The sequence below is a fragment of the Vombatus ursinus genome, unplaced genomic scaffold (genome assembly GCF_900497805.2).
Source record: "Vombatus ursinus unplaced genomic scaffold, bare-nosed wombat genome assembly UNPS02014779.1, whole genome shotgun sequence".
Classification (NCBI taxonomy): domain Eukaryota; kingdom Metazoa; phylum Chordata; class Mammalia; order Diprotodontia; family Vombatidae; genus Vombatus; species Vombatus ursinus.
In genome coordinates this window covers 17,169,722-17,181,991 of record NW_020954557.1, presented here as the reverse complement: position 1 = coordinate 17,181,991, position 12,270 = coordinate 17,169,722, and positions in this window count along the sequence as shown.

The following is a 12,270-nucleotide window of genomic DNA, read 5'->3' as shown; positions in this document are numbered from 1 at the left end:
TCTTTCCAGTCTTCTTATACCATACTCCCTGAAACATACTCTTCAAACCAATGGCATTGGCCTCCTGTCTATTCCATGAACAAGATACTCTATCTCCCTCTGTTCCAGGAATTCTCTCTGACTGTCCCTCATACCCAGAATACTCTCCCCACTCTGCTCTACTGCTGACCTCCCTGACTTCCTTTAAGTCCCAACTAAAATTACACTTTCTATAGGAAGTCTTCCCTAACATCTCTTAATTCTAGTGCTTTCTCTTTCAATGATTTCCTATTTATCCTGTATATAGCTTGCTTTATAGATATGTTCATGTTGTCTCCCCATTAGATTGTAAGCTGTTAGAGAACAGGGACTGTCTTTTGCTTCTTTTTGTATCCCTAGAGCTTAACATAGTGCCTGTCATAGAATAGATGCTAGAAAAATGTTTATTGAATTGAATCATAGAGAAATTGGCAAACCAATGAATGGTACCCTGAAAACTAGAACAGAAAAAAATAGCAATTACCAAATGAGACACCACAAACATCAAAACAGAAAAATCAAAAGAATGAAAAAAAATAGAAGGAAATATCTTATATATAAACAAAAAAAAGACGTGAAAAAAAAAGGCTAAGGAGTGCTGATTTATGAATCACTGGATTCTATATGTGCTCCTTGAGAGCAAGGCCTTTCTTAATTTTCTGTTTGTATCTTCAGTGTTTAGCAATGTATTATATAGAGTAAGTTCTTAATAAATGTTTTATTCATTCATTCCCTGAAAACCATGATTAAAAAAAACAATCTGGATACTATATTTTAAAAAATCAAAAATAATAATTGCCCATATCTATTAGAATGAGAATGAAAGACAGAATGAATCCAATAATAAAGTCACAAAAAAGGATCTCTAGATGGAAATATCCCAAGAAGGAAAATCATCCAAAATTTGAATCTCCTGTATTGGTGGAAATACACATACACATATACAAATGTGAATGTGTATACACACATATTCACATATATATATATATATACATACACATTTGTGAACCATGAAATGAGTTTGATAACCACTTCTGTAGACAATAGAAAGCCATGAATATTCTCTGAGCAGAAGAAGTGAAATTATGAGGAAGATTTTTTTTTAAAACTGTGTAAAGGATGTATTGGAGAAAGGAGAAAGTGAGTTTAGGGAGAATACTTAGTGAACTATTACAATAGACCAGTGAAGATAGAATAATGTTTTGCATGAGGATAGTAGTAATGGTTATAGAAAGTAGGATGCTAAGGAAGAGATTATGGAGGTAGAAATTATATATGAATTTATTGAATTGTAGAGTTGAGGGACAGAAAAATAAAGATGATTTAGAATTTGTGAGTCTTGTAAAGATAGTGGTGGCATCCACAGAAATGGAGGGTTCAGAGGGAAGACTTAATTTGGAGGGGATGAAACAAATTCCATTTTGGATATGAGTTGAAGTTAGTTATCCAGAAGAGCCAGATGGAGAGTGTCAGAAGACAGTGAGAAGTGTAGGTCTGGAGCTCAAGAGAAAGAATGGTGTCCAATTTGAAACTTATCTGGGAAGGGGGAAAAACTGGGGCCAATTTGTGTATCCAGTGAGGATATATTTGTGTGGAGCCAGTGAAGAGAAAAAAGGTCTTTGATATGTTCTATTTTCATTCAGAAAGAAGTCAATTCACTGTGACAGCCTGAACATTTTCTAGTCTCACTCATTTTCTTTTCATAGATTCATTTATTATATTTTCTCTCAAAAAAAATAAAACTACCTATGTGGACTAGGAACTGTCATTATTTGAATTTAAATTCAAGTTACAGGAGAGCACAGATAGACTTTTGCACCTCACCTCCTGATTTTTGTACTTAAACAGCTTAAAAAATAACATGACAGACTAGAACCTCCTCCTTGATACATAGGTATTTCGAATGAGACAACTAATGCCAAACAGTTCCACTGTACTTTTCCCCAGCTGAAGTAAAGTGGCAGCTTGGCATAAATTCAGACAGGGTTAATGATAGTGAAGCTTGTGGGCTGACACATGTGGGCACTCTTTAAATGGTACTTTGAAAGGTTGGCTGCTGAAATGAGTAGGCAAAATGATTCATTTGCTAAAAAAGAAAAAAAAAGTAGATTATAACTACAAAAACAAAACAGCCTTTATAACACAGATTCTACTTTAATTGGCAAATCCCAGGCTTTCAGATGCAAAGCCCTGTCCTCCAGAGTGGATTTAATCTTTAGAGTTTAGATTATTTTTTTTCCTAAAGCAGGATATATATTGACCAACAAAGATCCAGTTGGTTTATGCCTTCGTGCATCCTATGCTCGTTGATTTTGACCTTTTAGTTGACCTGGTTATTAACAGAGCTAGAACAGGCAATAGCAAAGCAACATGGTGATTTGCTTAAATTGATGTGCATTTTACTGGTCTGTTTAAACTAGCACACCATGATGTTTACATTGCTTCCCTAATATATTTTAAAAAGTAATTGGACAGTTCTAACCATATGAAATTGCTTATACAAGTGTAACAATGCAGAACACTGCAGCCAAGCATGTTTTAATCAATCATAGGTGGGCTTCCTCCTAATTATAAGTCTTTTTTTCATTCTGGCATTATAGGGAGAAAGTTCCCCTAAATATTCAGGGTATAAAAACTAAAAGGCATTGTGTGGCGCTTAACCAGAGATAATTAATGGAGAAAAAAGGAAGATAAGATGAAGTTGAGAACAATATATATTATTCCATTCTTGTCACAAGTTAGACCTACCCCAAAAAGAGGTTGAGTGGAGGACTAGTTTTCATTCAGAAAGGCTTAAGATATTGTTTGCTACATTTAGGTCCTCAGGCACTTCCTTGGAGTAGATCAGTTTTACTTGTATCATCACAGTTACAATTTATTAGATGAACACTTTCTTCTAAGAGGGCACTATCCTTCCTCTTCTGAGACTTGCACTGATATTTGTAGAGAAATAATTTTCTCAAGAGTAAATATAAGTAGTAGTCCCTTGCCCTTGCTCCATGCACTCTCCACTTCCTCATCCCCCAGATTTCCAAAAATTTTCAAACACCAATTGAGAACTTTGTTCTTACTTCAAGTTAGGCCTACTTCCTTTTCTGATGCTATTTTTTCCCCAATGATATGACTTAGATTCCACTTAAAAAAAAAAAAGAAATTAGTTTGGGAACTGCATGGATGTTCTGCCAGAGATTGATGATCAATCTCTTTTTACTAAATATGTATACATAAACTATATATAATGTATATATATAGTTATATTTATTTCTTCTCTAATCACTACTAATGAAAATAGAAATTTAAAAACCTCAGAGATTTTACACCTCACATCTATCTAATTAGCAAACATTAGAAAAGACAGGAAATGACACTGGAGGATCTAGAGGAACACACATTACACAAATGTATTGTTGGTGGAGCTGGCCAACTACTGTAAGAATCAATTTGAAATTACCAGAAAAAGTCACCAAACTATTCATATTGTTTGACCCACTGATCCCACAACACAGTATGTATCTTAAGTATGATGTATATACCTAAATATGTTTATTTGCCTCATTAGAATGTCAGTTCTCTACTGCCAAAACAAAAAAAAAAAACAAAAAACAAAAGATGAATTATGTGTCATACATCAAGCCTGCTAACCATGGGTGTTACACAAGGTTCTCTCTTGATCCCTCTTCTCCCTCTGTATTTAAATGTTTAAATCTTTTTATCCATTCTAAACCTCTCTGATGACCTCTAGTCTTGCAACTCCAACTGCCCACTGGATATCTCAGACTGGATATCTTGTAGACATCTTAAATTCAACATGTCTAAAACTAGAGGGTGCTACCATTCTCCCAGTCACCAAGGCTCAAAAGTAGCTGTCATCCTCAACTCCTCACCCTCTCTCATTCTTCTCCTCCCATATTCAATCAATTGACAAGCCCTATAGTTCCTGCTATTTTTTTTTTTACATTTAAGGCTGAGCTGATAAATTTTTAGCTACTGACTCTCTGGGAAAAAATACACAAAATCCACTTTTAAGTTTAATCTGTACTAGATTGGGGTGTGAGGTGCTGAGAGCCTGTACCAGGATGGTGGCAATGTCAAAGGAAAAAAAGGGATGTTTGTGAGAGAAAATACTGAGGTAAAATTTATACACCATGGAAAAAGTTTGGAGGAAAGCAAGAGAATGAGGAGTTGAAGATGACACGATGACACTTGGGTTGCAAGTCTGAGTGACTAAGAAGATGATGGAAGTAGGCATAGGGAAGTATGGAAGAGGAGCATTGAGGAAAAGATCATGGGTTCTGTTTTGGACATGTTGAGTTTAACATGCCTACAGTATAGCTGAATTGAGATAATAAACAGGCAATTGGAGATGTGAGACTGGAAGTTAGCAGAGAGGTCTGGGCTAGATAAGTAGATCTGAGAATCACTTAGAGATGAAAAATGAATCCAAGGGACTTTATGAAATTATCAAGTTAAATAGTATAGAAGGAGAAGAGAAGGGCCCAGGACAGAGTTTTGTGAGATCCCAAGGTTAACAATTGTGACCTAGATGAAGAGCCAGCAAAAGAGACTGAAAAGGAGCAGCCAGATTGGAGAACTAGGAAAGAGTAATATCATAAAAACCTACAAAGAAGAGAGTAACCAGAGAGAGAGAGAGAGAGAGAGAGAGAGAGAGAGAGAGAGAGAGAATGATTGACTTTGTGAGAGGCTGCAAAGAAGTCAAGAAGGATGAGGATTGAGAAAAAGATCATGAGATCTGGTAGTTAAGAAATGGTTAGTAACTTTGGAGAGAGTTTTGATAGACTGATGATGTCCCCACAGAAGGGAGACAAGATATGGGGTGGATGGATCAAGTGAGTTGTTTGTAAGGATGAGGGAGACATGGGCATATATTTAGATATTAAGGAAACAGCCAGCAGACAGGGAGAGACTGAAAATTAGTAAGAGTCAGGATGATAGAGGAGGCAATCTGCTGGAAAATTCAGGATGAAATGGGGTCACTTATACATGTAAAGGGGTTTATGTTGACAAGGAGAAGAGGCACTACTTCATGTGAGACAGTGGTGAAGGAGAAGATAGCGGTAAAAAGCATTGAAGTGATGGGAAATGAGAAAAGAGGGACCTTTCAGAGAATGACCTCAATTGTTTTTTAGTAAAATGAGGCAAGGCTTTCAGCTGAGATGGTGGTGGAGGGGAAATTGTGTGAGGTTTGAGGAGGGGTGCAAGGCATTGGAAGAGCTGCTGTGGGGAATGGGAAAGTGAGTCAATTAGGGATGTATAAAAGGATTATCGTACAGAAGTGAGGCCCACATTTCCAATCACATGCCAAATCTTGTTTTGTTTTTCCTACCTTCCATCTCTAGCATTTTCCTCCTATGATTATCCACTCACCAACCTGGTTCAGGGCCTCAACATTTCTTACCTGGACTATCACAAAATCCTTTTTAATTGGTCTCTGTGGCATATCTCTCCACTCTCCAATTCTTTCTCCACATAGATACAAAAGTGATTTTCCTAAATCACAAGTCTGACCGCAACACTCCCCTTTTCAATAAACCTCAATACTGTAGTACAGCTCTGTTGGACAAGTAAACACATCGACTACACCATTTTGTAGGAAAGAGACATAGGAGGGCTTCTAGCACCTCTCTCACTTACAGATTCGTTTTTGATCCAGTCAGATGGAAAGACAGGAATGGAGTCATCATAAGGGGTTAAATAAGCTTACTTTATTCTAGTCTAGTCTTCTCAAAGGGAGTTTGCTGATAATGGGAGCACCGACTCCTTCAGCATTCCCTAACAACCCTTCTTGCAGGGGCTGGTGTGAAGCGGGAGCAACTACCCCTCTGTCTCGATGAGGTCAATAGAGATCAGCACAATTTGTCACACCCCTAAATTCCCTCAAGTTTCAATGGGGGCCAGTTGAGGCAAAAACACAGATTCCCTCTCCCAAGCTTTGATGGAGGCCGATCAACGCATGGACAGCATTCAGCCTTCACATTCACTCTTATGGGGGTTCCCTGTCACCGAGCAGTGCCCACTGGCTTTATAGGGCAACAGACAAAGAAGACACATTGCCAGCAATAGCCTCACAATTTTAAATTACTTCATCCCTATATCCACTGCAACTGCACAGTAGAAACTGTTTTAAACCATGATCGTGAGAACTCATATCTAACATTTAGGGAGTAGAGATTGTTATGGCTAGGGAAGAAAGGATCTAGGGAAGGAAACTCTAAGAAAGAATAATAAAAAATCCATTTTACACCCATTAAAATTCACCTTACTTACAAGCTCTATAATTTATAAATAAGTAACTATACACAAATATAGGCATATACTCAAACTACATATAGTATATATACATATACATTTATATATACTGATTGAAAAAGGCTCTGTGACCAAAAAAGTTTAAAGATCATCAATTTAATAAATATAAAGCATGAAATTAAAAAAAAATGTATTATATTATAAGAGGCCGTTGTTTAGAACATTATATTTACTGAAAGAAATGTTATCAATTCTAGTCATAATCCCAGGTTGCACTAGTGGTAGCTCTGTTAGTAGAGACATAGATCATAATGTAATCAAAATCCTGAGTATTTGCATTGAAAACATTATTTCAATATTTAAGAAACTGTATTTTTATCATTTTTGTGTACATAGATTGCAGCCCATTCCAAGCCTTTCAAGCCTGTAAACACAATCTGTTAAGGTTTTTTTGTTTGTTTTTCCATCAGGCTGAAGAGCTGGTGATAAGTCTTTCAAAATTTAGTTCCTTTCTATAACAGACATGTTGTCATTTGAGTGGTTCATACCTGAAGCTTTTTCATTTTGCGAGGACCTTCCAATGATTAGACTCATGGCATAGCCTTCAAGAACCCAGAGCGAATGCCACGATATATTAAGCAGCAGAGTAGGACTTTAGTAGAGAAAATGAACCACTTTAGAAAGAAATATTAAATAATTAAGAAAAGCAGAAACCCTACAAAATTCAGTAAGAATTTTTTTAAAATCTTAAATGTCGCTAGATGTGGGATTTGAATTAAGGAAGATGAGAAAATAGGTCAATTGCGTATGTAGAAATTCTGAAGGGGGCTCCTGGACATTTTTGAATAGTTTTAGGTGTTGATTCATGGCACTGTCTATTTGTTATATTCAATATTCCAGGTATTTTTATAGTCTTTTCTCTGATAAAAAAAATTAATGCTATCATTACCTATACTTATCTTCAGTGCTTAGTTTTTGTTTTTGTTTTTTCCCCCTTCAAAGACAAGTGTAAGAGGCAGAAAGATAAGGGAAAGTAAAATATTTTTCCAAAAATATCTCAAGAAAATTTGGAAGAGAGAGGAAGTTAGAAAAGTAAGAAAGAAATCACTTGAGATCAGGTTATCACTTGTGAAGAATGAAAGACAAAGGAAAGAAGGGAATATGACAGCTTCACAATCTTCACAAAATGAAGGAGAAGAAAGAAAATGGTAGAGAAGTGATATTAAATTAGATGATTCACTGTGCCAAAAATTAAGTAGGGTTCTTACTCCAGGATGGTTTGTTAACTATCTGAATCAAAGGCTCAACCTGGAGTCAATGAAGTTGTGTGTTTGTGTTTTTAATATTTTATAACTGCATTACCATGTAATTGTTTTCTTTTGTAATCCTATTTATTGTATGCATTTAAATATTATTTGATAAAAGGATTCATCTGTGCTAAATGCCCAAAGGAATCCACGATACAAAAGAGATTAAGAACCCCTGGTCTGAATTGGTTCAGATGACTGGGGAAAGTTGGGGACAACATGAGATTAGCCACCCAACTAAACAAATATTAGAAAATCAAACTCTGTTACTTGAGGAGTAACATGCCTTCTTAAGTTTATTACATATGACCCTCCTTTAAGCATACTCTTTTCTAGACAAACTGGCCTTCTTGCTGTTGCTCATAAATAGCATTTCACCCTCATCCTCTTCCTTTCTTCATTCCTTTCCTTACGCTCTTTTCACCTTTGCTTCTTAGAATCCCAGAACAAGTGACTAAATGAGTCCTAGTCTTGTTCTCCCTCCCCCACTACCAGTGTTTTCTCATATTTACTTTACATGTATTTTGTATTTAATGTTTTATCTTCATATTGTTTCCTGTCAATAGACCATAAGCTCCTCAAAGGATTTTTTTTTTATGTACCCAGTGTTTAAAACAGTGTTGAGTAATACATAGTAGACATTAAAGAAAGGGTTATTTAATGAATAAATAACTATTAAGTTATATAAAAATTTAAAATGCATATTATCAAAATGTTAATATTTTCATGGCTTCTAATTTTAATTTTAAATGGAGTTATATCAGTTCAAATTTATTAGTGCTATACTATGACTTAATATTTGTAATTAAATCTACTATTAAATTCTTATTATATTCATTAGTATGCTACTTTGTCTCCTGTTAGTATAATTAATGGAATAAAGAGGTTAAATGCCCTTCTCAGCGTAAGCTTCATTAAACAAATGTTTCTTCTATTCCCAAACATCTCTGTTTTTCAATATGTGTATGTATGTATAGGTTTACATAATATTAACGACTATAGTGGGACTATTGTATATAATACATACGGCAAATTCAAATTACTAAGAGGAGGTTGCTTCTCTCTGCTTTCCCAGGCCACATGTTGATTATCTAAAGCTGATCCAGAATCTTATTGATTTCTAGGGTGATAAAATGATATGCTCATGTGACTCAGTTAAATGATTCCCCAGACCTAGAAATCAGTCCTGAAAGCATATGCCTTACTAATGGCACTTTTTACATAATTAAGTATTCATAGAATGAATTTGTTATTTCACATTTTAATCTCAGTTGCTAAATTTATAGTAACCACTTTGTGATAGTCCATTATTCAAATATCTTTTAATCCTTCAATATTTGAGGAAAAATATTTTTAGAAAACACAACCCTAGACAAGCATCATGTCAAGAAAACCCACTATTATAAATAAATAAGCAAAATAACAAACAAATAATAAAATATATTAAAAAAGAAAATCTACTTTATTAGAATTTAGAATGTAAGAAAATATTTTACTGCTTAGGTTGTTACAAAGCTAAGGCAGGTAGAAGTACATTTGGTACATTGAGAAATGTGGTGCATAAAGAAAGTGGGCTTTTGCATATGATCTGTTTCTTATAAACTCTTATAGTATGAAGAAAACATTGTCATGCTGAGTTCACATTCAGTCAACCACTAGCCTTGGGAGCTGTTTGTTGCATTTGAGAAGGAAGAGATACAGTAATTTCCTCATTTGCGAATCTGTCATTGGCTTCTGAGTTGCAATGAGTGGTGTACTCTGCCTTTTGATTTTCTTTGTGTAAGACTTCAACAAGGGAAAAGAAAGAAAGAAAAAAAGTAAGGGTTGCAACGCTTAGTTTTTAATGATGGCCAGTGGAATATAACATGTCTTCTTTCATTATACTTCCATGTAAAGTAAGCTGCCCATCCCCAAACAACATGGTGACAACTTGTACTAAGTAAAAAATGAATAATGGCTCATCAATTATTCTTATGCTTACAGAAACTGCTTCTCTATCAGGTAAGAAAACAAATATCAGTTTTAAATCAAATGATAAAGCCTTACTTAGCTTTGTAGAAAGAAAAATATAATATCACTTACTCACACCTCAAATATTTTAACAGTAATTTTCTTTGTTAAAAATAGATAGCTGAAGGATTGGTATAATGTCATACAGAAGCAAAAAAAAGCCAAGACAAAAATCTTATTCTATAGCCTTCCCAGCTCCACTCAATTATTGATGAAAGCAATTTCTTTCAATTGCCTTTGAAGATCCCTCCTAAAAACAAAGCATTACTTTTTAATTAATAACATAGAATGAGGATGGATCAAAAGAGTTGAAAAAATAATTTTGCTTTTATGTATCTGAGACTGAGGTAACATAGTTCTGACCTAGGCAATAGCTTCATAATTGTTGAGGTATTGTCATTGTACCTTCAGCAAATACTAAAGTTGTTCATTCTTCTCAAAAACTTTGAACTGAAGGTTCTAGTTTGACCTTGGAAGAAACACAGGCTGTGAGAGAGCAGAAATGGAGAAAGTGATTGGTTCTGTTAAGGAGAAAGCACAGGAGATACCAGGGAAGATTCTTTCTTTTGAATGGACTGAAAATGGCTATAATTTCATTTGGCTCAAAATATGAAATTCCCCATCTCCTGGGTTCACTTGTTATTCAGAGCAGTATAAATTATGAATGTAATATGTAGCGTTTTCCAGCAAGTAGTTTACCAATATTCCCTTTCAATGTGAAAACCAAAACAAAACAAAACAAAAAATAACCAACCAAACTTGTCCCACCTTTTCACTTTCTTTCCTCTTTTATTAAAAAGTCATCTCTCTCCCTATCAATTACTTATATTTCACCTATTATTTTACTTGGCATATAAATTTTTTTTTTGCCAAGATTCAAATTTTAGCAATCTAACATTCAAGATTTAATTGGCCAGGATTTTTGTCTCCTTTGTCATCAGCACAGATTTTTTTTTCAAGGAGAGAAATGCTTTTTGAAGCAGTTTTCTTATTTCCAATCAACCCTCAATGAGAACTTTAATCTTGTGAGGGGTGAGTCTGTCAGCACAGTCTTAGAGTTGATGATTCCCAAGCACTTTGACAGTTACTGCCTGAGCCTTTTCTTGCCTCTCTTCATGACTCAACATTTTGGTCGAAATGTCCATTTTCTTGATCATTAAAGAAACACCATGCAAATCTACTGTTGAACAGTGTAGTATGAAACAAACTCAATGAGTTTTGACATTCCTTCTCATGGTTTCTGAAAAACTTGCAATATGTATGAAAACAGTACTCATTTTTTCTCTTAGGAGCTTTGCCATTATGATGAATATATGATTCGAATTTATGAGTCAAACTTTCATAATTTCTTACATTCACATGGTTGAGAACCATTTTACATCAGCTCACAGCCATATAAATTTTGGACATTTAATTTTGAATAAATATACATATATATTATATACATATGTGTGTCCTTTTGTATATATGTATATATACCTACAATTCATATATGTATATCCCTATATACAAATGTACATATGTGCACATATACATACACACACATATATAAATACATACCACATTAGCATAACTGTTTTAGAACACAATACAGTCAAAGCAGTTTCTCAGAGCAAATGAAAGTATGCAAATCATATGACTTTTGCCTGTGGTTATTACTTGATTGAAGAGAGCAAGTACAAAAGGGGATGACAGGATCTTTTTCTTTACTCTGAGAGTCATCCCTTAGCTGGAGGCTAATGAAACACATAATTACAAAGCTATATACACATAAAGTAATTGAACAAATTTTCTATATTGTCCATTTGCAAGGGACTGTTGATCATTTCATTCATGCTCATACAGTCAAATAGTAATCACCTTGTAGAACTATCATATTTAGTAAAATGGAAAGAAATATATGCTAAGAAAATCATACAAATTTTTTTGCTACATATGAAGACAATCTATGAATGCTTTTTTTCTTTGCCTATATGTGATATTTATTTGAGAAAATGACATAAAATCAAGTAAAAAAAAACAAAAACAAAAGTAAAAGTGATTGAATACCAATATTATTTTCTTTCTCATCCCCTATCCCACCTCACTCCCTAGCATGGTATAATGGAAAAAGTCCTGGACTCAGAATCAAAGAATGTGATTAACACCTTGTCTTTAATATATATCAGCTATGAGACTTTGTACAGGTAACATCATCTTTCTGGATCTCCACATCCTCATCTATATGAGGCTAATGTTTGCACCATCTTTCTCACAGGGTTGGTGTGAGAAGGGCATTTTGCAGATGTGAAGCATTCTTATCCACATGAACTTTAACTATTATATTATTAAATTTATATCTTTATTCTAAATGAAACAGCATTCTAGTTTGTATAATAATGTAATTGCAATTATATTTTCTTTTCATTTATTTTTCATCTGGTAATAATTTTTGTCCATCCATCCATCCTTCCTTTTTTCTTCCTTTCTTCTTTCCTTCCTTCATTTCTTTCTTCTTTCCTTCTTTCCTTCCTTCCTTCCTTCTTTCCTTCCTTCCTTCCTTCCTTCCTTCCTTCCTTCCTTCCTTCCTTTCTTTCTTTCTTTCTTTCTTTCTTTCTTTCTTTCTTTCTTTCTTTCTTTCTTTCTTTCTTTCTTTCTTTCTTTCTTTCTTTCTTTCTTTCTTTCTTTC